At 37.1% G+C, this 23,000-nt stretch overlaps 2 long non-coding RNA genes across 3 annotated transcripts; one reads left to right on the forward strand and one right to left on the reverse strand.

The window, feature by feature from the left end:
- Positions 1-565: 565 nt before the first annotated feature.
- On the reverse strand, positions 566-21,219 carry LOC118682516 (uncharacterized). 2 transcript variants are annotated; one of them, XR_004978334.2, is made up of 3 exons: positions 20,716-21,219; positions 17,125-20,185; positions 566-2,942 (listed from the first exon to the last, which is right to left on the reverse strand). It is a non-coding gene; the product is annotated as an uncharacterized lncRNA (long non-coding RNA). The 2 variants fall into 2 exon arrangements; XR_011396876.1 differs by lacking the exon at positions 566-2,942 and adding an exon at positions 14,514-15,148.
- On the forward strand, positions 19,179-20,681 carry LOC118682515 (uncharacterized). Its single transcript, XR_004978333.2, has 2 exons — positions 19,179-19,315; positions 20,258-20,681. It is a non-coding gene; the product is annotated as an uncharacterized lncRNA (long non-coding RNA).
- Positions 21,220-23,000: the final 1,781 nt, after the last annotated feature.

A 23,000-nucleotide genomic window follows, 5' to 3' on the forward strand; every position in this document is an offset into this window, starting at 1 on the left:
GTATATATATTTCACTTACCGCAGTGTGTCCTTCCACCTTCCTGGCTGGCTGATCGATGACAAAGTTCGAATATGATTTGCCACAGTTTATATGCACAAATATTGGCATTTACCGTACAGATCAGCACAAGAGAATATAAGAACTGCACACTGCAATTTACGACCGACAAGCATGTAGATAACTTACAATATGTAGTTTGGGCCTACATGTTTATGTGAAGGGAAAATGGCAAACATATAAATCGCACAAACACGAAACAGAAACTGTATAGCGTGAAATGTATGTATGTTAATCGAATGCGAGACAATTCAAGAGCATATACAGAAATTGGAATTGAAATATATAACTGTAAAATAAACATAGAAATTAAATATAATATTAGGGTGGGCCCGAATCTTCCACATTAAGTGTAAAATGATAATAAAAATATATTATTTGCGGTAAAAAAAAATAAATATGAAAGCATCTTAATATTTGATGTAAATATTAAAAAGTAAAAGTAACTCAATTTATATTAAAATTCATTTATATATATATAACATTATTACATTTAATTATGCTAAATCTTATTAAAAATTTAAATCAAATATTTTTGAGTATCTTAATTTGATCTCAATTTTCAAAATGTTTCTATTATTCTATGCATATGTGCATATTACATACAAAAAATTCATATTTCTGAACATAACGTATATTGTGTAGCGGCGAACTGTTGCGAACAAACTCGGTACAAAAACTCGGTTCGGGCGACAAAAAAGTAAGTATCTGAACTGGCACCGACAGGTGCCTGAGAGATAACACGTTCCACATAACACCATGTTCCGACAAAAAATTTGTGGTGGTTAGATAACCGTTAATATGTTCAGTAACGTCCGTCCTCCCTACCGTTCGAGATATTATATATTCACGTCGTTCAAGATTTATTATAAGAAAACATTTCAACGTCGTACTTTGTGGTAATTTTAATTCTCCATTTAATGGAAATAATGGAAACTTTTTTATTTTAAGCGCATAGCATAATATGGAGCAAATTCAATAAGGTTTATGTCCTGCAATATCATCCTTAAAACTTTCTTTGAATTGCAATATAATATAAATTAAATGTATAGAAAAACATATGTGTATATAAAAGTGAATATTGTATGCTAAAATGCATATAAATATATACATATATATAATATATTTTATAATAACAAGTAAAGTCATTGTTTTCGTCTAACTGATTTCTAAATTAATAATACTTTTTTGGTCCTGTTTTATGTGTATTACTTTATTTGCTTTTTCATGGCCCCACTCGTATTGATATTCGTAAGGTCACGAATGATCGCACTTGGACAGCTAGAAACGATGGCATTGAGCCTGTTAGAAATTTCTTGAGGCCTCTAATATTAATTTAAGCCGATTCACCTGCTCCTCCGTGCAACTTTGAAAATTTGCATTCTTCACAATCTTTGACCGCACAGACCGAGTATCACTAGGAGATTGTCTTATTATTTTAACGAGATGAACCTTAGTAAAAATCTTGAGAGCTCAAGGTCAGTGGTGCCGCTCTGCTATCGAAGTGAATGTACAACTCTCTAAATGATGTTGCAGCTACCTCTGCTTGAAAAGCAGTTTTTTTGTTTTTGTTTTTGGAACTTAAATATATAAAGAACAAATACATGTAGAAAATTTGAACTGAATTACCTATTAACATGGTGTTTTTACTTTACTTAAAAAATAGTGTCAGGTGTACGCAGACTTTATTGGCTATGTGTACATACATAGTACATATATGTAAAGTTTATAATTAGGAACCAATTTGGTTAATGTGGTTATGTTAAAATTTTTATAATAGAATATCTTTTATATTATATACTAATATAATATATTATGAATTTCTTTAGGTTTTTTGGATTGCGAGTTGATTGGATTACAGTTGAATTTAACAAATTTAAATCCTGCTGAAATTGCGGGCAAAACAGATATGTACATGGTGATAAGTGTTCATATCAACTTGATAAGTGAAAATGAAGTGAAAAATATGCGCATAGTGTGGTTAACTCAGTGAATCAGCATGCATTAATTTGCATTGCATATTTCTTAATCTGGAGAAACTCATCTATCCATCTACTATCAAATCGCGGTGAATATTCTTTTCACTTTAACACTCACCTTTTACCACTTTTACGAAGAGGATACAACGGAGTCCTTTAAGTGCATTTTTTAATGGTGTGGTGTGCCAGTATTGTCTTGTGTGGTGTGTTGTGTTGTATGTTGAATGCATCAGGGTGGGAAACTTAATTCATTTAGCCATCCCGGCCCCCATAGATGAAACATCTTGTTCAGCCTAGCAGAAGCTGGAGCTGTTGCAGCCTTGCCACAGCGTTGCTGTGGTCTGTCCTGCGGCAGGTTCGCGGCCTTAAGGGTTGGTGTCGCGTCGAGGTGCCATTGAGTTGGCGCCAGGTACGGGGTGCAGCGAGTGCTTGTCGTCGACGGGGTCGCCCTGCACGGCTCGGCTGCAGACGCCGGGGTGCATCATGACTGCGGGGTACGGAGGGCCGTGCAACAAGGCGTCTTGGATTTCTATGCAGCAAGGTATGATGCGGTCTGTCACATATGCTGGCACGTGATGTCGGACACGCATTCCTGTGTGTCATGCGTATGGGCCAAACAATTCAAACAATGCCCATGTGCCTGGGGCACCTGTAGCCGTTGATTGGGCGCCATACCCTTAAAAATGGGGTAGTGCTGCAGCCGGTGTGAACGGCAACAGAGCGGGCATCGGAGACGGGCAGCTTCGAAACTAAAGTCGGCGTTGGGCGCATGGCACTTCGTGCAGCGGTCGGTGCAGTTGTTGCCGTGGTTGTTCCGAGCCGCTGCTACGGGAGTAGAACCAGGGCACAACAGCCAAACGTATGATTGGCGTTGGTGTAACTGGCATTTCAGCGTCCATAGCTACCTGTATGGAGAAAAGGGCGAGTTTAGTTATGACTCAATGGTATAGGTTATGTATATATTTTTATATGTAACCAACTTTATTTGGTTTGTGGGGGTCGTATTAGTCTACCCATTATTGTATTAGTATATATGGTTGTGATTTCTCATATTTGCGGTTTATTTCGGTTTTAGATTATTAGACGGATGTTTCGACTTCTGCGTGTAAATTTTATTGTACGGATGGTTTCTTATTTGCGTTTTCGCTATTATCTGAATAAAATCTAAATAAATTTGTAGAAGCTACGTTTTTAAAGTAAGATTTGAAGCTTTTTACAGCTGGTTTCCATGATCCACCCATATGAGGAGCGCTTAGAGGGATAAACTGACAATTGTTACTTTTGACGGAAAACCGCGTCGTCCGACGAAGCGAGCAAATGCCGGAAGTAAGACCTCGTTCATAGCTAGAGGTGCACTGCTTTTGTCGTAAAATAGACAAAGACAGCCGCATAGCCTTTCATGCAGGTGGGAGACCTTAACATGTTCGCCTTTATCTGAAAAGGCCCAGCAAAATGGACACCTATGATGGAGAAAGGCAGAGCGAAGTTGCAGCGTTCCGGTGGAAGTGCTGGCATAATCTGTGTTCGCATCTTCTGATCATGCGGATACATTTAGTGCGAACTGTTTTACTATTACGCCTGCTTGACCTTTTGTTTTGTATCGAAGGTGATGCAATTGAGATCTCGTTGAAGTGATCAATGTGCCTTTATTTTTTTTGTACGCAATCCTGCTTGTTTGTTACAAGGAAAAAATTTACATATGCGTATGTACTTAAGTTTTTGTTTAAACATAAATTTTATGTTTTTTTTTTGTTTGCGTGGTAACAAATATATTTTTTAATATTTGGTTTTACTTTATTTACCAAATCATTTAATCACCTCTTTTGCAAGATTTAAAATTTAATATTGCTGTTCAATAAAACATAATGTAGGGTGTAGAAAGATAGGTAGATTCTTTGCCGTAAGTTTATAAAAATTTGCATACATATTTAAGCGACGTAGGGAGCGCGAAAATAGAATTGGTAAAACACGATGTTTTCCCGTATATGCACTTCTCTTTCTTTGTATTTTAATTTTTGTTACATGTTTGTGCCTTTGCTTACTTATTTTAGGCAATCCTGCTTACTGTTTTTGTTAAAAATAAGGGGTATTGCCGGAAAATATTTGCATGTAAATACTTGAATTATGTGTGTTTGAAAAAACAAAGGTAAGCTTATAGGCATACAATAATTATTTACATATTATATATATTGTACCAAACTGGTTTTAATGTCAGCGGTTCGATTATTTCGAGTTTTACTGTGATTTATACCAGTTTGATATTCGTTTTTTATATTAGTAAAAACGGTTTTACTGCTACAGGTTTTATGTTATATAAATATGTTTGACATACATATATAAAATAGTACGTGAAATGAATACGCTCTTTGGTTTTGCAGGGGTAGGTTTCTGTTTGTATGTACGCATGTGTGTTCCGTTGTTGTCAATTCCTTTTCCTCTGCTTCCAGTTGTGCTTGGTTTTAGTGAGTGTTGTTTTTGTTTATTATCATTTGTTTTAGACTCGCACCCGTTTAAGTTGTTGGTGTTTATGTATGCAATCAGGTATTTTAGTTTTCGCGCTGTATTAGTTTGTTGATCCCTTTTTTTGTTTGTGTATTGACGCACTTTATTTAAATTCGTTTGTTAATATGTTTTTTTTTTTCTATTTTACTGCACTTGTTAGGCCTATGTGTTAGGCTATCGGTGAATTTTTTTTTGAAGTTGGCTTTGTATATTTTAAAATATGTATATATGTAGCTATGCATGTACATATGTATGTGCATATATTTTTTTCGTTTGCGCTTTATTGTTATTATAACTTAAATTAACCGCATTTGTTTTTGGCAAATATATGTATTTATTATTGTGCACATTTGGTTGTTGTCATCGCACTTCAACCATTTCGATAAGTTATGTATGTATGTTTATGTTTATTTTGTTTGGTTCACCGCACTTTTTTTTTACTTGTATTTGGTCACCGCACTGTGTATGTGTAACTAAATTTTTTTTGTTTTTAAAGTTTTTTCACTCCATAGTGCCTTTCACTATGGCTCGAAGGACCATAAACATAGCGATACAGAATTTGTATGGGAGCACCCACCACTGTCTTAAAAATGCTGACACTCAATACACTCGCGTTTAAAATTAAAAATAACAATGCGATTTTTTTCGTTTACAATATACAATATTTTATTACATATAAAAGCCAGTTATTATTATTGCTTTTAATACATATCTGGAAAGTAATATTTTGGGCCGATGTCGATCGACGGGTTTATAATCGGCAAGAGTAGCGCACAGGATCGTTGTTGTCGAAAAGTCATAAGCGAATGTTGATGTGGTGTTCGTAGACGATAAGCGAGTGTAAGATGGTATGTTGTGTTGTCCTGTGTGGTGTATTGGTGAGTATGTGGTGGGCATTATTACAGTGCGCCAGTTTTTCTCGAGTAGAATGGTGTACTTGGAGGAGGGAGTTTAAACTCATTTAAACACGACTAGTAAGTGGCTTGTGGTCGCAGTGTCGCTTTGTTGTTTCGGATAATGCTGATATTGACTCTGTAGTGTATGAAAACTGGTCAGATATCGCATTCAATTGGATCCCCAAAGTTTTTGTTGTACTTTCCTTTTCAAATTTAAGAAAATTAGTATCTAGAAAATTTTCATTTGATATATTTTTCAAAATATTAGGGTGGTTCGCCGTTATCTTTTTCAATGGAAACCCTGCGGTTTCGAGGGCTTGTACCACTTGTGATAGTGACTCGTATGCTTGTGGAAGACTGTGACTTCCAGACAGGATATCGTCTACATACGTTTGAGTTTTTAACACTTCGGTTGCCAGAGGAAATTCTGACTTTGTGTTTTCTGCCAATTCGTGGAGTGTTCGAATGGCTAAATATGGAGTACAATTGACGCCAAAGGTAAGCCGTCTTTATGTACGACTATTTGTGGATACATTTTTTCAACGTCCCCGTATGTGAATATAAGCCAATTTAATATGAGGAGCAGTAAATCCGGTTCCAGCAAATATAATATCATTTAGGGAATTTCGTGAGCTAGTGTATCTTGAGGCAATGACTACTACTACTACTGCGTGATTAGGCAATTAAAATGAGTAGTATTTGCCGTTTATGATTTTTTCGCCTGCGCTTATTTCCTCCATGTGATCTAAATGGATCGCCATCGTATTCTGGATTAAGCTCACTTTTTTTAAGTAAGTTTTTTTCCATACTTAACAACCGCTGCATTGCGAGAGTGACCTAAGGCGAGTGTAAGACAAATTATTAAACTCAATGAAGATTCTAATTGTCTTACCGCTGGTGGGGGACTGAAAAAGACTTGATTGAGCTGAGAATAAATTCATTCTAACTTAATTTTATTAAATTCTTCTCTTATATACTATTTACAAATCTTACTATCTAATTATGTGTATATATATGTGTATATTGCATGCACACCACATGGGGTTGTTTTTAAGTACACAACTCAATACATGTGTGTTTTTATTTTTATTTTATTTTTTATCCGAAAGGGGAATCTTCTGAAAGATACTGTCACCAGTGACAGCATGCACGATTCATACCGTACGCTTAGTGCACCTCTTTCGGGACCACGCCCGGTATATATTATTTAATATGCCCAACTCGCGCATCGGTACGCCTACGTGCTAAACCCTTAACTCCGTCAGCTTCGTATGTACCTCGCGGGACTACCGTTAAGTATTTTTCGCAAGATAAGCTTAGCCTATGGGCTCTTGCATCTCATTGTACTTATACTCTATTTATTGCTCTCGTTTCGCTCTTTCGCAGCCGTTCTGCTATTCTCAGTTCTATCAGGGCTTTTTCGGTCAAGTCTTTTACGGTGAGCCACACCTGCTCAGATCGCAGCATATGTGGTACTATGTTATCCGGTGATACGGGCTCTGCTATCTGATGTTCAAGCAAGGTCCTTTCCACATTATATTTCGGGCAATAGATGGGTAAAAGATGTGCAGAGCATTTGCATTTCTGTTAGCACAAAAGGAACACGTCACTCCGTTTTTATGGCCATACTTGTACAGGTACTGTCTAAAGCAGCCATGGCCAGTGAGGAACTGCGTCATATAAAAGTCCTTGTCCGTGCTTTCTATCCACCCAGGTTTTTCCATTTTGGATAAGCTGGTGCGTCCATCGCTCTTTGGTTGTTGCATCCCTGTTTACACTCTGTTGCCACTCGTTAAGACTCTTTTGTCTCTCTTCTTTTCGTTCTTCTATTGTTACCGACCTGCCGAGTATTTTGCTCATCATATGTTCTTTTGAGCTCAAGAGCCATTATATCTGGTGGCATTATACCGGATATAATGCTAGCAGCTTCTTGCGATACTGTGCGGAATGTACTGGCTACTCTGATGGTGCTTAGTCTACACAGCGAAATCACCATTTTGGCATATATTTATGGGTCAGCGCTTGTGCCCATACAGGTGCCAATACAGCATAACTGATAGGCTGACTTTTGCTAAAAATAACCTCGCTTGGCTTGTTCCACCAATGTTAGCCATAATTCGCGCTAGTGCCGAAGTCACTCGCGCAGCTTTTTCGCAGGTTTTTTCGATATACATCTTGTAGTTGAGTCTCATATTAATTATGACACCCAGGTACTTTAGAGATGGCTGAGTTCTAATTGCATGCCCGTCAATGTTTAAGGTAATAGCCTCTTGTTTTTTCCTACTCGAGATCAGGACTGCTTCTGTCTTCTGCCCCGCTAGCTGAAGTTTTAACGCGTCGAGCCAGTTTTTAATTTTCTGAGACGTAACTATTGCCACCGCAATGTCATCCGCGTATCCAATTATTTTAGCTTCTTTTAGTAGTGGGAGGCGCAGTATTCCGTCGTACAAGATATTCCATAGCATTGGGCCCAAAACGGAGCCTTGTGGCACTCCACCAGTTACCGCATAACTTTTCACACCTTCCTCAGTGTCGTATAACAGCAGCCTGTTGGACAAATAACTTCTTATAATCCGCAATATATATACCGGAGTTTTGAGGTTCTCTAAGGTTCGTATTATGTGGGGCCAGTATGCTGAATTAAACACGTTTTTCACGTCCAAAGTGATGATTGCGCAGTATTCTTTCGTGCCATGCATCCACCTAGTACCTTCTATTGCTTTATCTGCTATTCCGGTCAGCTTTTTGATTGCGTCGATGGTCGAGCGCTTCCTGCGAAACCCGTATTGGTTGATAGATAAACCATCTTCCACTTCTTCCAGGTGCGCTTCAAGACGTTCACAAAGTAATCACACTAGAATTTTCCCAATTGTGTCTATCATGCACAGTGGTCGATACGCACTAGGATCCCCAACTGTTTTTTTTTTGGTTTTTTTAATAAGACCAAACGTAGTTTTTTAAATATTTTTGGAAAAATACCATCGGATAAGCACTTCGTGTATAGCTGGGTAAAGCATTTTGGGTTTTTTGTAGTGCAATCTTCAGAGCACGATTTGGGATGGCGTCCAACCCCGGTGCTTTAGCATTACCAAAACGTGCACCAGCATTTATTACCTCCATATCGGTAACTACTGGTATAGCTGGTTCTTCTGGGAGAAACCGCTCTTCTTCTCGCATGTGCTGTTTTGGAAAAAGTGTTTCCACAATATGTTTTAGAAGGACTGGGCAGGTCGGCGCTTGTCCTTTAGGACCTCGTACTTTAGACATGACCAGCTTGTACGCACCGCCCCAAGGATTTTCATCGATCTTGTTACATAGCTCTTTGAAACACGTAGCTTTGCTATTTTTAATAGCATTTTTCAGTTGCTTGCGTCTGGCCTTGAAGTTTTCACGTAATCCCTTTTGATTTGCCGTGCCTGTACTTCTCTGGTACTGTCGCCTCGCTTCTATTCGTAATTGTTGGATCTCATTATTCCACCAGTATGCTGGCTTTCGTGTGGGGTGTTGTTTTCTTCGAATCATGACGGCGCCACAGGCTCTGAGATATGTTGCACAAGCAACTTAGCCAGTTGATTGGTGTCTTCTGATTCAGGTATGTCTTTTGTCAACACGAGTTTCAATAAATCCTAATCGATTGTGCTTTCCTTCCACCCTTTAGCTTGTACCTTTTTTACACGCGGCCATCTTTTTTGGCTTACGGAGCGGTTGCGAAATCTATCATGATTGCGAAATTTTCACTGTGTGTGTACGTGTCACACACCTGTCACTCTACCGTTCGAGCTAGAGATTTGCTGGCAAACGTTATATCGATAATAGAACCACGACCATTTTTTTCGAAAGTGTTTCTAAAGCCTGTGTTTAGAAGGACAATGTGACGTAGCCCGAAGGCTTTGACGCATGTCCTCGCTGGTTTCTGCTTCTGCTTCCCCATTCTAAGGCCCATGCATTGAAGTCTCCTGCTATTATGTTTGGTTTGGTTGTGTAGGCATGCCCAACCAACTCATCGAGAACCTTTTCGAAGACTGACTGCGGAAGGCTTTGTGGCAAGTAACAGCTGTAAAAGTGTATTCCGCCGATTTTTACTCTCGTGTAGTAGGATTTGTGTGTCAATGGTTGGTCTTGTATCATTTTATCACCGCAGGCCCAAATTTCTGCTTTTTTTGTGTTATCTGAAATCCACGTATCAGAGCTCAGGTTTTTGTATTGCTTACATATTATTACAACATCTACGTTCCTTTCGTACACGGTTTGCGTCAACAGTTCTTGTGCGGCTTAGCAGTGGTTTAGGTTGATCTTTAATATTTTCATTTCCTTTTCTTTTTGCAGGCTTCTAAGAAAATAGGTCATATCCGGCTCAAAATTTGATGGTTCGTCCTCGCTCTTCCTTTGCTTTTACACAGAGGGGCTCTTTACTACAGTCCTTCGCTTAGTGTCCGGCTTCTCCGCATTTCATGCAACATTTACTCCTGTCATCAGGATTCGTGCACGATTTTGCGACATGCCCGAATTCAAAGCATCGGTAACATTTTTTTAGGTTTACTTTTTCTCGAACTCTACACACAACCCAACCAACCTTAATTTTTTGTGCCTTGCCTGTTGTGCTGAGAGACTTCTCTCCGCCTTCTGTGTATCTGCGTATGCCTTCCTTACCTGTTTTATTGAATCGACGCAGAGATTCAGCTCTTTGATTTGCGAGTGGATGGCCTCGACTATGTCGTCCTTTGTTGTGATTTCGTCCGAATCGCGACTTTCAACAGTTAGCTCAGAGTTCTAATCTGCGCCTGGTCTCCTAATACCCTGTTTATTTCATTCCGGTATTCATGGGTACTCCCTGTTCGTGCTCTTCTTAGTTCGAACAACGTCTCTCCTTTGGCGGTCTTTCTTATCCTCGACACGTTTTCTCCAAGCTGTTTCAGGTTTACATCCTTTTTGACCGCTCTCAGTATGCCACTGTAGGACATATCTCCAGTTTTTGCTATGACTAGAGCATCCGGTCATGGTGGCTGCGGTGGCATTTTTCTTCTTCGCTTTCTTGTTCTTGGGGTGTTCCTTTCTTCCCTACACTAGCTGGATTCTCACATATTTCCTCTACGCTCTCCGTTTCCTCCTACAGCATTCCGTAAGGACTGATTTTGTGAATTGGATTCCTTAACCTTAGCAAAGTCCTTCTGTGCACTTGCATGTAGCTTCGCAATCGTGTTCAGAAGCTCTCTCATCGGATTATTAATAGAGCGTTGTGGGAGACTCATCATGCTTATTAACTTATTTATGTTTCCTCCCAGTTCATGCATATGATCTTGCATGACATCGTTTTTTTGGTGCAGTGTCGGGATTTCCTTTTGTAGCGCGTTTGGAGAAGACCAAGCTCGTACTTGTTCTTCGACATTTGCTCAAACTTGTAGTTTTATCTGATGCAATGGCCAAGTGGTCCACCATCGCATCATTGCAGTCGTTGGATATCGACGGTCGGGAGCCTGCTTTCTCCCCCCCAAAACCGCCGGCACTGGACTTTTTACACCCTGCACAGTAACTTTTAATTTTTCGAACGCAGCCATGTTTTGTTTTTCCGGGATCCTACCCGTACCATTTTATACCTACTGGAAGGAATCAATACATTTGTGTGTGTGTGTTCATATGTATGAAGCACATTCAAGTGCACATGTGCACATGTAATCAATTACCTAAATGTATATCTTAGGTTACAAGTTATCATATGAATGCATATATATTTATGTGTTTGTTTATGTATGTATGTATGTTAAATATATTATATTTGAACATACATATTTATGATTAGTGGACTCTATTAACTCCTATCTTGATATATATATATATAAATTTTTTGTTGCACGCCGTCGAAATGGAGCCCTTTTGGTCCCAACGCACCTGTTCAGCTTTAAACAGCGGGTGTTAGGAAATTTTTGTTTTAGTGGTAGTCGTACGACGTACCGACCATTATCTGATCAAGTAGTTGTGGCTTTGTAAAAGTATTCACAATACTGATCTTCAGGGGTTGTGGTTGATATGGGAGGAGCTCTTCTGACTCCTAAAATTTCTTTAATTGTCAATTGAGGTATTCATTTGAGATTTCCTCAACTCGAATGGTCATGGTGGTAACTGGTTCCGTAACTAGGCTACTTAGGATACAACCAAAATTAGTATTTTGAGCCAGAAGTGTGTTTGAGATTTTCTAAAAACCTTCGTGTATTATCTGTGGTATTGCTGCCTAATAGAAAATAGAGAAGATCTATTTGAGCGGGGGTATTGCAGTTGAGATCAGCTACCTTTAGGTGTGAAACCTTTTGCCAATGCTTGCTATTTATATGATAGCTTGGAACCGCAACTAACAGGTAAGACAATAGCTTCTGCTTGAATGCGCTTATGCGCTTTTGGGAGAAGTTAGGGTAACGGGGCAGATTTTGTTTGTACGTTTGTTTATATTGTTCGGATGTGAACGATTGATTTTTAAAAAAGCTTCTATTTAAATTGTTGTTGCTACTGGCTTGGGGTCTATTGAAGCTTCTATTTAGGTCGTGTTGAACGCTTATCGTTCTGAATATTTTTTTGTCTAACTTTTCTGCGATTTCGTATTGGGTAGTTAGGAAATCTTTCATTTGTTGCCAGGTGGGGCACTTTCTTCGTGATGAGAGCGATTGCTTCCATAGAAGTAATATTTTTTCTGGTAATGTCGCTGGGCATATATTTACCAGTATTGGATCCCAGCTGTCTGTGAGATTATTATGTGTCAATAGAACCAACAAACAATTTGAAACAGTGGATTGTAGTCTTATAAATTATTCACTTGTTTCTTTTTGAATTTTCGACAAGTTAATTAATATCGTTACTTGCTTATCGAACAATATTCATTCGTGTTCGTATCTTAATTTAAGAGCTTCCCAAGCCAGATCGAAATTATCGTCATTTAGTGCGAACTGTTTGACCTTTTGTTTTGAATCGGTGGTGATATAATTTTTGTGCATTTGATAATTTAGGATGGTTTATGTAAACGGCAGTAAACATGTCCCGGAAGGAAATTTGCCTTTATTCATAACCATCCTGAAAGATTTTTGTGTCACATGCGGGCAACTTGAGGTGGATGCGTGAACTGGATTTGTAACAGCTCTACTATCGGCTGTGGAGTAGGTGCAATTCCTTTGATTAATTTTAATTGGTCAGAAATCATTGCTTTTGTTTCTTCAAGCTGGTATAAACCGGTTTAGTATTTGGCTAAAGCGCTGGATTTGAAATTTTCCGGTAAATCTAATTCGTCAGATTCTACGATTGTGTCATATGCAGCTTGGAGACATGTCCAGAAATTTTCAAGATTTTATTTTCTGATTTCTAATACCGATTCAGAATTGTCCTGAATCGGCGAAGATGAAAATCGAGTGCAGTATATTAGGCTGTCACTCTCGGAAATAAATTTGGTGCTTCAAATATCTTTAAAAAACAAGAACGTTTTCAATTTCCGTGTATACTCGTATGTTTAACCGAAAACTCTTTTAAGTTAATAAGAGTTTTTATTTCCAATAAAAATGAGAAGAGTACGCGTATTTCGTATTTAATGATATCGCTGTGAATTAATTTTTTTTAATATTATTTTATTTAATAGTTTATTAATAAACGCAAAGGGTTTTTTTTTTATTTGGATGTATAATGTGTCCGTAAATCTTATAGGGTATACCTATAAACGGATCAGCTTATACATATGTACATATGAGACCAATGCACTTTGTACAATACATATGTATGTATGCATTAAGCTTTAATATGTTTTGCGCAATCCTGCTTGTTTTTGTTGGGAAAAGAACAAGCGGTATTGCAGATATGTGCTAATGTGGAACTAGAATATTATATATATACGCAATCCTACTTGTTTTTGTTTGACAAAGAATAAGGGATATTGCGGGATATTTGCCAATGTGGAATTTAAAGCGATAAATATACACGTATATACCAATATACGCAAATGTTAACAAATAAACCCAAAAATTTTTTTTTGTTTTATTAGATCACAAATTGTCGCCGGTTAATTTTTTTTTCTAAATGTCAATAGGGTATATAATTTTTTTTTTCGATGCTTTCTCGTGTGTATGTTTGTATAAATGCGCCCGTATGATGTATACAAGTATGTTTGTTAATCCACTGCATAGTCACTTGTTACATATACATATGTATATATAATATATATATTATATTATTATGTATATATGTATCTACGTTCAGTCATTTTACAGCACTTTTAATCACTTAAGTTAGGCCACTGCACAATGGGTATTGGGTCCTTTCTTTTCGTTTTTAAATATTTAATACTCCATAGTGCTTCTCACTATGACTCGAAGGACCATGAATATTTTTTTCAGTTATACACTCACCTTTTACCACTTTAACCAAGAGGACAAACCAAAAGTTATTTAAAAGAAAGTGAGAGTAAAAGTTTTAATATCTTATCTCAATTACCCGACGATATCCGCTTCGTTTATTAAAAAATATATAAACAAAATTAAAATTAAAATTAATATATGTATCTGCACTCGGGCGAGAAGATGTGTATTGCTGCGGTCGACGTACGTCCTGACGGCTCGAATGGTGCAAAACGAAATTGGTCTCTGGATCTTGGGCAGTCCGTTTTGACTGTTGGGTAGTGTAGAGTTGTGGTTGGTATGTGTGGGTGGTCTGCGTGGGGTGTGATGTTTGCATTGGTGGTGTATGTTTGTGTGTTTAAGTGAGTGGAGTCTTCTTGTGGATTGTGTTGATGTTGTGTTTTGGCGCTCAGTGGTGTGCGTTGAGGGGGAGGCGTAACTCACCTAGACACACGGCGTCAATCAAAGTCGGAAGTATAGAAAAAATCAGAATCAAGAATATTTTGGCCTGATGACTATATCCAAGTATGGGAACAAAATTATTAATATAACTTTTTCACAGGGTTAGCTTGTGCGGGTCCCCAGAACCTCAAATGTTTTCACCGATGATGTGACCAAAGAGTAGAGCGAGAGCGGCAATGCGTTGTTCGAAAAGGAAATCGAGTGGTATAAATTGTGTGGCGATCATGAAATGTTGCGTGAGATATTTTCCAATGGAGATTCCAAGGTTCGAAAACCCATAACTTACATTGTCTTGCCTCTTCTGAGCTGTATTGCCTTGCAGGGCTGTGACGTCGTGGTGCGCAACGATCATCTTTCGAAACAGGCCAATGAGTACGCCGTACTACTGTTTCAGTGTTTGGTGGACTATTATGCGAAAAATATTCCACATCAATAAGCGCATGTCCAAATAAGAATTGCTGTAGAAGGCTTAAATTAACTACTTATTTATTTACTTTGTGTATTTTTTAAGTGTGTTTTAGATGAAACTCAACACTATCCGTTTTACAGGTGTGTCATCAAATAATGTATCATTGGGTATGCGACGTGTAAAGGAAATCCTTAATATCTCCAAGAAACCAAGAACTCTCTAACAGTATTCTTACTGGTGGTGCAGCGCGGGTCGCCAAGAAAGCTACAAATGTGCTATGTCGTTTGGAGCACACCATCTTGCGAAAGGTGACGGTCAACACTGCTATTTATACGCAGAGAACTGTCATCTCAGAGGATTGTGTCTACTATGCCCGATTTCAATCCAACACGCATTCCGCTTTGTGTAGGGCATAGAGGCTGTGAGTAAATCGGTTCCTTCGTCCGTCTTTTGGTCTTGTATGAGGTAATGACAGCTTACTGAATACAAGTAAGTAAATTATATATTCTAGATGTTATAAATAATAAGAGGGCATATATTGGCATTATAATAATATATACGTATGAATAATATAATCATAGTTTTCCAATCTATTTACATATATTCTAGCTTAGATGGAGGGTTTATCTTTCTACCTCGCATTGTTATATAATTATGATTATCTTTCTTTGTTGTTCTTATATTATCAGTTTCACCGACCGAGCTACGGCTTCTAATTTATCTATTTAAGTATTTCAATTCCCTTTGGATTCTTTTGTCTGTCTGTTTTCTTCATTATGTTTTTCTTGCATGACCATTTTATAGATATGCTCCCTATTTCTTCAATAAGTCGCTCTGTCTACGTCTTGAATTAAAAATGAACGAGGCTGATCACAACTATCAACGATAACTCCCGGAAACCATACAGCCGCCGGTGTTTTCTTAAACATAATTTGTTCACGTTTTTCAACTGGCTTTAGACTCTTTGTTCGTTTATTAAACTATTTGGCAAATTTTTTACTAAATACTAAGTTTTAAAAGCTGTTTGTATTTCTCAATATCAATAACTTTTGGCCTTAGGTTATGGGAAGAAGAGGGATCTTAATTTTAAGATTTCTCGACATGAGCAACTGTGCGGGGCTTGGCATATTACCCTTAGGTGTGTTTTGATAGTTCAATATAGCAACATATGGATCTATTTGGGACTCGTTACATTTATTTAGCATTTTTTTATAGTCTAAACTGAACCTTCTGCTATTCCGTTGGAGCTAGCTAAATAGGGACTTGATGTATTTCATTCAGAGCAGAAACTTTGAAATTCTTTTGAATTATATGTTGAGCCATTATCTGTAATTAATACTTGTGGAATTCCATGTCTGGAGAAAATTGATTTTAATTTGGTTTTGACTTCGCTTGTTAAAAATCCATTAGTTAAAACCTCAATTTCAATATATAATATTTGGAGAAATAATCAACACCAAGTAAACATGTTTTACTGTTAAACTGCAAAATATCAGAACCAAGCTTTAACCACGAAACATCAACGCATTCATGGGATTTAAATCTTGTCTAAGGTTAGAATTTCGAAATTTCATGCATATTTCACAGTTAGAGACCAAATTTTTTTTGTTGCACTAAACTTTGGGTACACTGTGGAATTAATATTTGTTTATTTAAAAAAAAAATCCATCAATAACACAAATTTCGTCTTTTATTTTAAAGTAAGGTATAACTTTTTTGTCTCCCATTGCTTTTTAGATGGTCAACCTATTTTAACTAACTCTAAACTTTTTTTTAAAAGTCTCCTCGTTTCCTCTACATATTTTAATTTAATCAACTTTTCTTGATGGAAGTGCAATTTCTGAAATTATCATATTGCAGTGCAACTTCAAATCATCATTAATTTTATTTGGTACCGTTTCCTTTACAGGAGCTTTTGATAAAGTATCAACAACTCGAGCTCTACGTCTGCTATATCGGTGAAGGTCGTGATGTGTCCACTGTGAATGACGGTCAGCTTGTCTAAAGTTCGTTGCGTCCGAAGTACGGTCAGCGTACTGTCTGATATCGTCGACGTAATCAAGGAAGGACCTCTTGACGTTCCTAGGGGAGCTCGTTATGTTCCTTAACCGGAAGCATACGGGCCTCACTGTGCAGGTGTTCTATTGGGCAAGAGGCATCCCGTGATAGTCCGGGGTGCAGTGTTTTGACAAGTCTGAAGTTTGTAAAAATGGTCGCTATGGACTTAGTGGGGAAGAGTGTCAGACTCCTTGCAGAGAAGAAGAGAGAAAGGTTGGAGAGATAGCTGTTTACTTTTACTGTAAGCACGCGGCTAATTAGGGCTGCTGAAGCTAGTTTGCTGTGATAAAGATTTATTTATAGAAGACGCATTAACTATTGTTAGAGTCGCTTAAAAGCTCTCTCCGTATACATGTTTGAAGGTTTGTTAGCAAGCTCAGACTCGGAAGAAACTTACCTTGCTCTATACTTTCCACATCACTCGAAGACTCCATAGGATCTTCCTCGACTTTGCGTATCTCGTTTTCTGATGCTAGATGGTCTGCAGCATCGGCGTCCAATTTTTTCGATACCAATAAATGCCTTGACGAACTTCCACCTCTCGGCTCTTATGAGCCGCATAATCTGATCCGGCTGTTATGGTGTAGCCGGGATCCATACCCTTGCCCTGGTCTGGATGGTATATCCCTTTTATCTACTGCTACCTATTATGTGCCGATTATACCTCCCCTACCTTGGCTATAGCAGCTTTGTATAAAGCGACCGATTTCCCGTCGTCGCATGCAATGATTTTGATTTGGCCCTGGTACCAGCCGGCATGTGTGCATGACGGTGGCGAACCCGGGGGATCGCCCTCATTCATAACGCCATTGATAATTCGGTTTCGGGCCATATCGGCAAATTATTTTGCGGGCGTTATGCCCTTTATCGTCGCACTCTTGGCTGACGGCTTAGCCTCTTCAGCTGATCTTTGCCGTTTGGCAGCCTGTACTGGCGGTTCCAGCTTGAAATTTGGTATGACTGTCCTTGCGCAGCCAATCGGTGGGATCCCGCTACGCAAATAAGGTTATCTTATTACGGAGGGCGCCAGGTATCCATCGGCTCCGTTGACCCTCGGCACGGGTCGCACGACACCTTGATCCAGCCCTTTATAGTACCCCCGACGATGGTAAGGCTCCTTATCTGTATACTGTGCTATTGAGGAACAACGAACACACAGGTGACCTTAACCAGATTCCTCACGACTACGGCCGGGGCGGACTGTTACCAGATCGTCCCTGCTTACGTCGTGAAACTGTGGTATCTATTACTATAGAAGTTAACGTGGTAATTGATCAACCAGTTTTCAGTAACCAATGGCTAACCGAACAAATAACCTATGAATCAGTTTTCTGTAACTTATATGTAACCATAACAGTAACCAAACAAACTATTTGCAGTAACAGATGGCTAATCCAACAAATAGGAATGAAAAAGACGCTGTTGACCAAAGAATAACAGATAGTTTTCCAAAATAGTTGGCAAATTAAAGCAGTAAAATATGTGTAGTATTTCCGCAAAAGTAATGAGAGAGAGCGAATAACATAATCACACCGACGTGTAGTGAAAGAGGAGGAAAAGTTACTTTTTTCCCGAGACTAGAACAAAAATAACCTATCGAATAACTAATGCATTAATTAATGACAACCTATCGATAATTAATAATAAACCTAACTTTAACTCATCTTGTAGGGTACCTATAATGCTAGAAACAGTCACCGACGCAAAACGTAGGCCGAATAAGCTGGTACGACCTATCTTATGAAAGCGCAATGCAAATGATACTCATCCGGTTATACCCTCCCCTTATACATACCGTACGGTAGGATATCCACGAAAATTGGATTTTTCCTGTAGAAACGAATTTTTTCCTGTAGTGAGCTGATTGCTTTCTTGCAACGCAGGGTTGCACCTCTCGGTATTTTGTAGTAATTAAAAAGTAAACTTGAATATATTTGAAATATTCTTAAAAGTCACAGCCGAATACATTTATTTATAAATAGGTAGACTATTTTTAATAGCTGGGAAATGAAAATTATAAAAAAAATATAACTAAAAACTAAATGTGTGCAAAATCATGTATACAAATTGATCAATGGCAACATTGGTGAAATGAAAACAAAAGAGAGCAACTGATGTTTACGTTGCCACTATGGCCATAACTTTTAAAAAATTTCTTTTGATATGGGCGGTAAAGGCGGAATGTCGATGACTGTTTCCAGCCTAATTTATCCGGACGTTGCACGATCAAGGAATTGCTTGAAAGTTGCAACACTTTCACACTTTTTTACTACCAAACTCTCACTTTTCGAACTTGAAAGCCGTCTTGATATCAATTTTTTCATTCAAGCCGAGTGGCAAGTTAACGATCTTTTTTGAACAGCTGATCACATTTTAAAGTAAGTTTACCGTATATAAAAGCCATACAGTTCTATTGGTTACGAATCTTTCGTGTTATCGCCGAATTTACATAAAAATTAAAGTTTATGACTCAATTTCGGCTGAAACTAAAATGCATGTGGAGAATGAAAAAAAGAAAGTCAAATCTCTTCGCACAGCATACAATGCAGAGAGCAGTAAGGTGTAAAGGAGCCAAAAATGTGGATGTGGTACAGACTCCTTATATACTCCAACCGTATTTTGGTATAACGAGATGGCTTTCCTGGAGTTTTCTCTTATTAATCGGAAAACTGTGTGTTTAATTTTTCCAGATATTGTTTAATTTATATTTATCTCTTGCACCTGGAACTCAACATTTCCATATATGGCTAAATATTGTGACAACTCGTCTCTAGCTTTGCATGCATACCTATATGTTTTGTGGTTTTGAACACCAATTGCTGAAATAATTCTACAATTAAATTTTAATCTGATTGTGGTACTTTTCCTACCGCTCTTAGTGGTGTTAAATAGTTGTGAAGCACATAACAAGACTTTAGCAAAGCGTCCGCCGTCTTGCGTTGCACCTCAATGGGTCTTTGAAAAATTCTGAACCTATGTGACTCTCGCCCGAGAGCACATTCGACTGTCATCCTTGCGACATAGACTGTAATTGAAAATTTCCTGGGGCACACTCAATTTCGAGCTTTGACTTCACAGTTTTATAAGGTGCCAGTCCAAAGCGAAAGCTTCGTCCCCAATAAAAAAATATAGGATTTTATTTCCTTCGCCGACAACAAGCTGAGTTGTATTAAAGGTGTTTCTCTTCAGAGGATGGTATAAATAAATGTCACTATAAATACTGTTGTGTGATAACTTGCCATTGCTACCTATATTCACGTGTGCAAAACAGCATGTGAAACAGCAAGAAATAGGACAACGCTAAGATATTCTTTAAAATTATAAAATTGGTAGCCTGTGTGTTCTGGGGCTTTAATTCTAATATGCTTGCCATCGATCGCACCCAATGTATGGGGGAATTGCTACAAGTTTTCAAAATCATTAGTTATTTGCTGCCATTCGCATACCGTAGTGGGCATCTGAAATCAAAATAATATAAAATTTTCAATTCAATATTGGTTGTATGTATATTAAAATTTTAATATTTTCAGGAAAAGAAAGAAAGCATGGGCTCCGACACGAACGAAATATTACTTTCCGATTCATCATATATTGAGCAATGCATTGAAGAAGCGCCATCTTCCGCAAAAAGAACAAAAACGAAAACAGTGTATTTGAAACTTTTGATGCTTATCAAACTATGGCTGATATTTAAGTTTAACAAAAAGAAAACTGGAACTATTCAAGAATATCCGAGAAGAGAAAATGCTTAGTAGAACATCAACACCGTGTTTTCAAAGGTCGAGATATTGGAAGAAGTCTGCATAGTTCCCTTAGTACATATAGTTTTATGTATTTAGAATGAAATGCTTTTAATTTTCTTTACTGTGTATGCAAGGAATTTGTACTTATATTTTAGTTTTGATTCAGTTATATGAATTGTTAAAGAAATATACATATGTTGAAAAAATTAAATTAATTATTTTTGTTAAAACTCTATATATCTAACCTTTATTTAAGACGGTTGAAGACTTCTTAATAAAAACTCTAAGGATTTGTAAGAGTCTCCAGTACCTAAGTACCTTAGAGTCACACACAATTTCATTCGGGGTGTAATAGCTGCTCGCATTACCGTGTCCTTTTTTTAAGCCGGTTTTGAACCTTGTTATAGAAATTAATATGTACTTTGGGTGGGCTTTAGTTTAGCATCCCACGATTTCAGGGTTAAGAGGCGTATGGTTGGATAGAGGAGATTCTCCAGATCACGAATATATATAATTATTGCCGCCGGAAACTTATAGTTTTCGAGATATTTGCATTTTAAGTTGAAAATTTCACAAAATTCATTTTACAATTTCTCTATTTATGGTTATATTTTCTTTTATATTATGCACTTATTATACACTAACTTTTCACTTCAGTGTTTCTACATATTTATTTTATATTAAATATTTAAGTATTTGCTTTAAATAAGCATTTAATTTTTACACAATTTTCGTAATATGATCAATAACAAATGGGTTCCATGTTGTCAGATAATAAGTGTTGCCATATCTATTATATATATATATATATATATAAATATATATTTTGAAAGCGAATTAAAATGAACAATAAAAGAGGATTATACCCCAAATACATGAACTATTATTTTGTTCATTCCCTTCTATTGATAAATTATGGTATTGGATTGGCCAGGGTTATTTTTTTAAAGCGCGGCCGAAGGCCTCCAGTGCGGAAAGAAGTTTGACGCGATTAAATTATGAACACCCCGGTGTTGGACCGACCAGGGTTATTTTTTTGAAGCGCGGCCGAAGGCCGCCAGTGCAGAAAGGAGTTTGACGCGATTGAATTATCAACACCCCGGTGTTGGACCGACCAGGGTTATTTTTTTGAAGCGCGGCCGAAGGCCGCCAGTGCAGAAAGAAGTTTGACGCGATTGAATTATGAACACCCCGGTGTTGGACCGACCAAGGTTATTTTTTTGAACCGCGAAGGCCGCCAGTGCAAATAAAAAATCTTTACAAAAAAAAGCAATGTTAAAGAGAATATATAACTCTCTATAAACTTCAATTTTTATTAAGGATAATTATAATAACAGTGAAGATTTTGAAAATTTGATATATGAATACATATGGCGTAAAAATATAGTAAATCAGCATCATGATCCATTTGTGAAATTATCAGATGCAATAAAACATACGCCATAAAACCTTTTTCTTTTATTAAAATGGAAAATTAAGTTCATAATATTTTGTAGAGGGTGATTGGGTTTTTTATTTATTTTCATTGCTTTCATCCGTTTGGATATGGCAACACTTATTATCTGACAACATGGAACCCATTTGTTATTGTTCATATTACGAAAATTGTGTAAAAATTAAATGCTTATTTAAAGCAAATACTTAAATATTTAATATAAAATAAATATGTAGAAACACTGAAGTGAAAAGTTAGTGTATAATAAGTGCATAATATAAAAGAAAATATAACCATAAATCGAGAAATTGTAAAATGAATTTTGTGAAATTTTCAACTTAAAATGCAAATATCTCGAAAACTATAAGTTTCCGGCGGCAATAATTATATATATTCGTGATCTGGAGAATCTCCTCTATCCAACCATATGCCTCTTAACCCTGAAATCGTGGGATGCTAAACTAAAGTTTTCCCTGTACTTTTATTATTTTGTTCTAAATCATCTAAATCTTTACTGTTTGGAGTAAGTTTTCAAACTAATTTATATAAATACGTGTAAAATTTATGATTTCACTGTCATCGCCGTCCCATACTAAACACTTTAAAAAATAACACTCCAAATCATGTTTCATCCTTTTAAATAAATACATTTAAAAACAAATTCCGAACGATGGTAATGTGTATTTACGCACCTTGTTACTAGAAACGGTTTCATCCATTTATTTTTTCTTGTACATTTTTTTTTGTATCTTTTTCCATAAAATTTTTTATTTCTAGCAAATTTTACATAGATCCTAGAATTTTTAGTTGTTTCCTTGACGACGGCATCTTTAAACCAATATTGATTTGAATTTGTTTGGTTATTCACTGAATAACATATCGGTTACCTTTTTCCTCACAAATAAAACAATTGAAATTCGCATTTAATTTTTATTTCTTTAATCATTATGATTCTATTTTTCTTTTCTATTTTTACAAACTTTTAGTAATTATTTTGGTTTAGTTTTTAAGTATTAGTATTATTATGCATATATATATTTATACAATATCAGCCTTTATACATTACACACTAAATTTTCTTAATTACAATAATTT

The sequence above is a fragment of the Bactrocera oleae genome, chromosome 6 (assembly GCF_042242935.1).
Source record: "Bactrocera oleae isolate idBacOlea1 chromosome 6, idBacOlea1, whole genome shotgun sequence".
NCBI classification, from domain to species: Eukaryota; Metazoa; Arthropoda; class Insecta; order Diptera; family Tephritidae; genus Bactrocera; species Bactrocera oleae.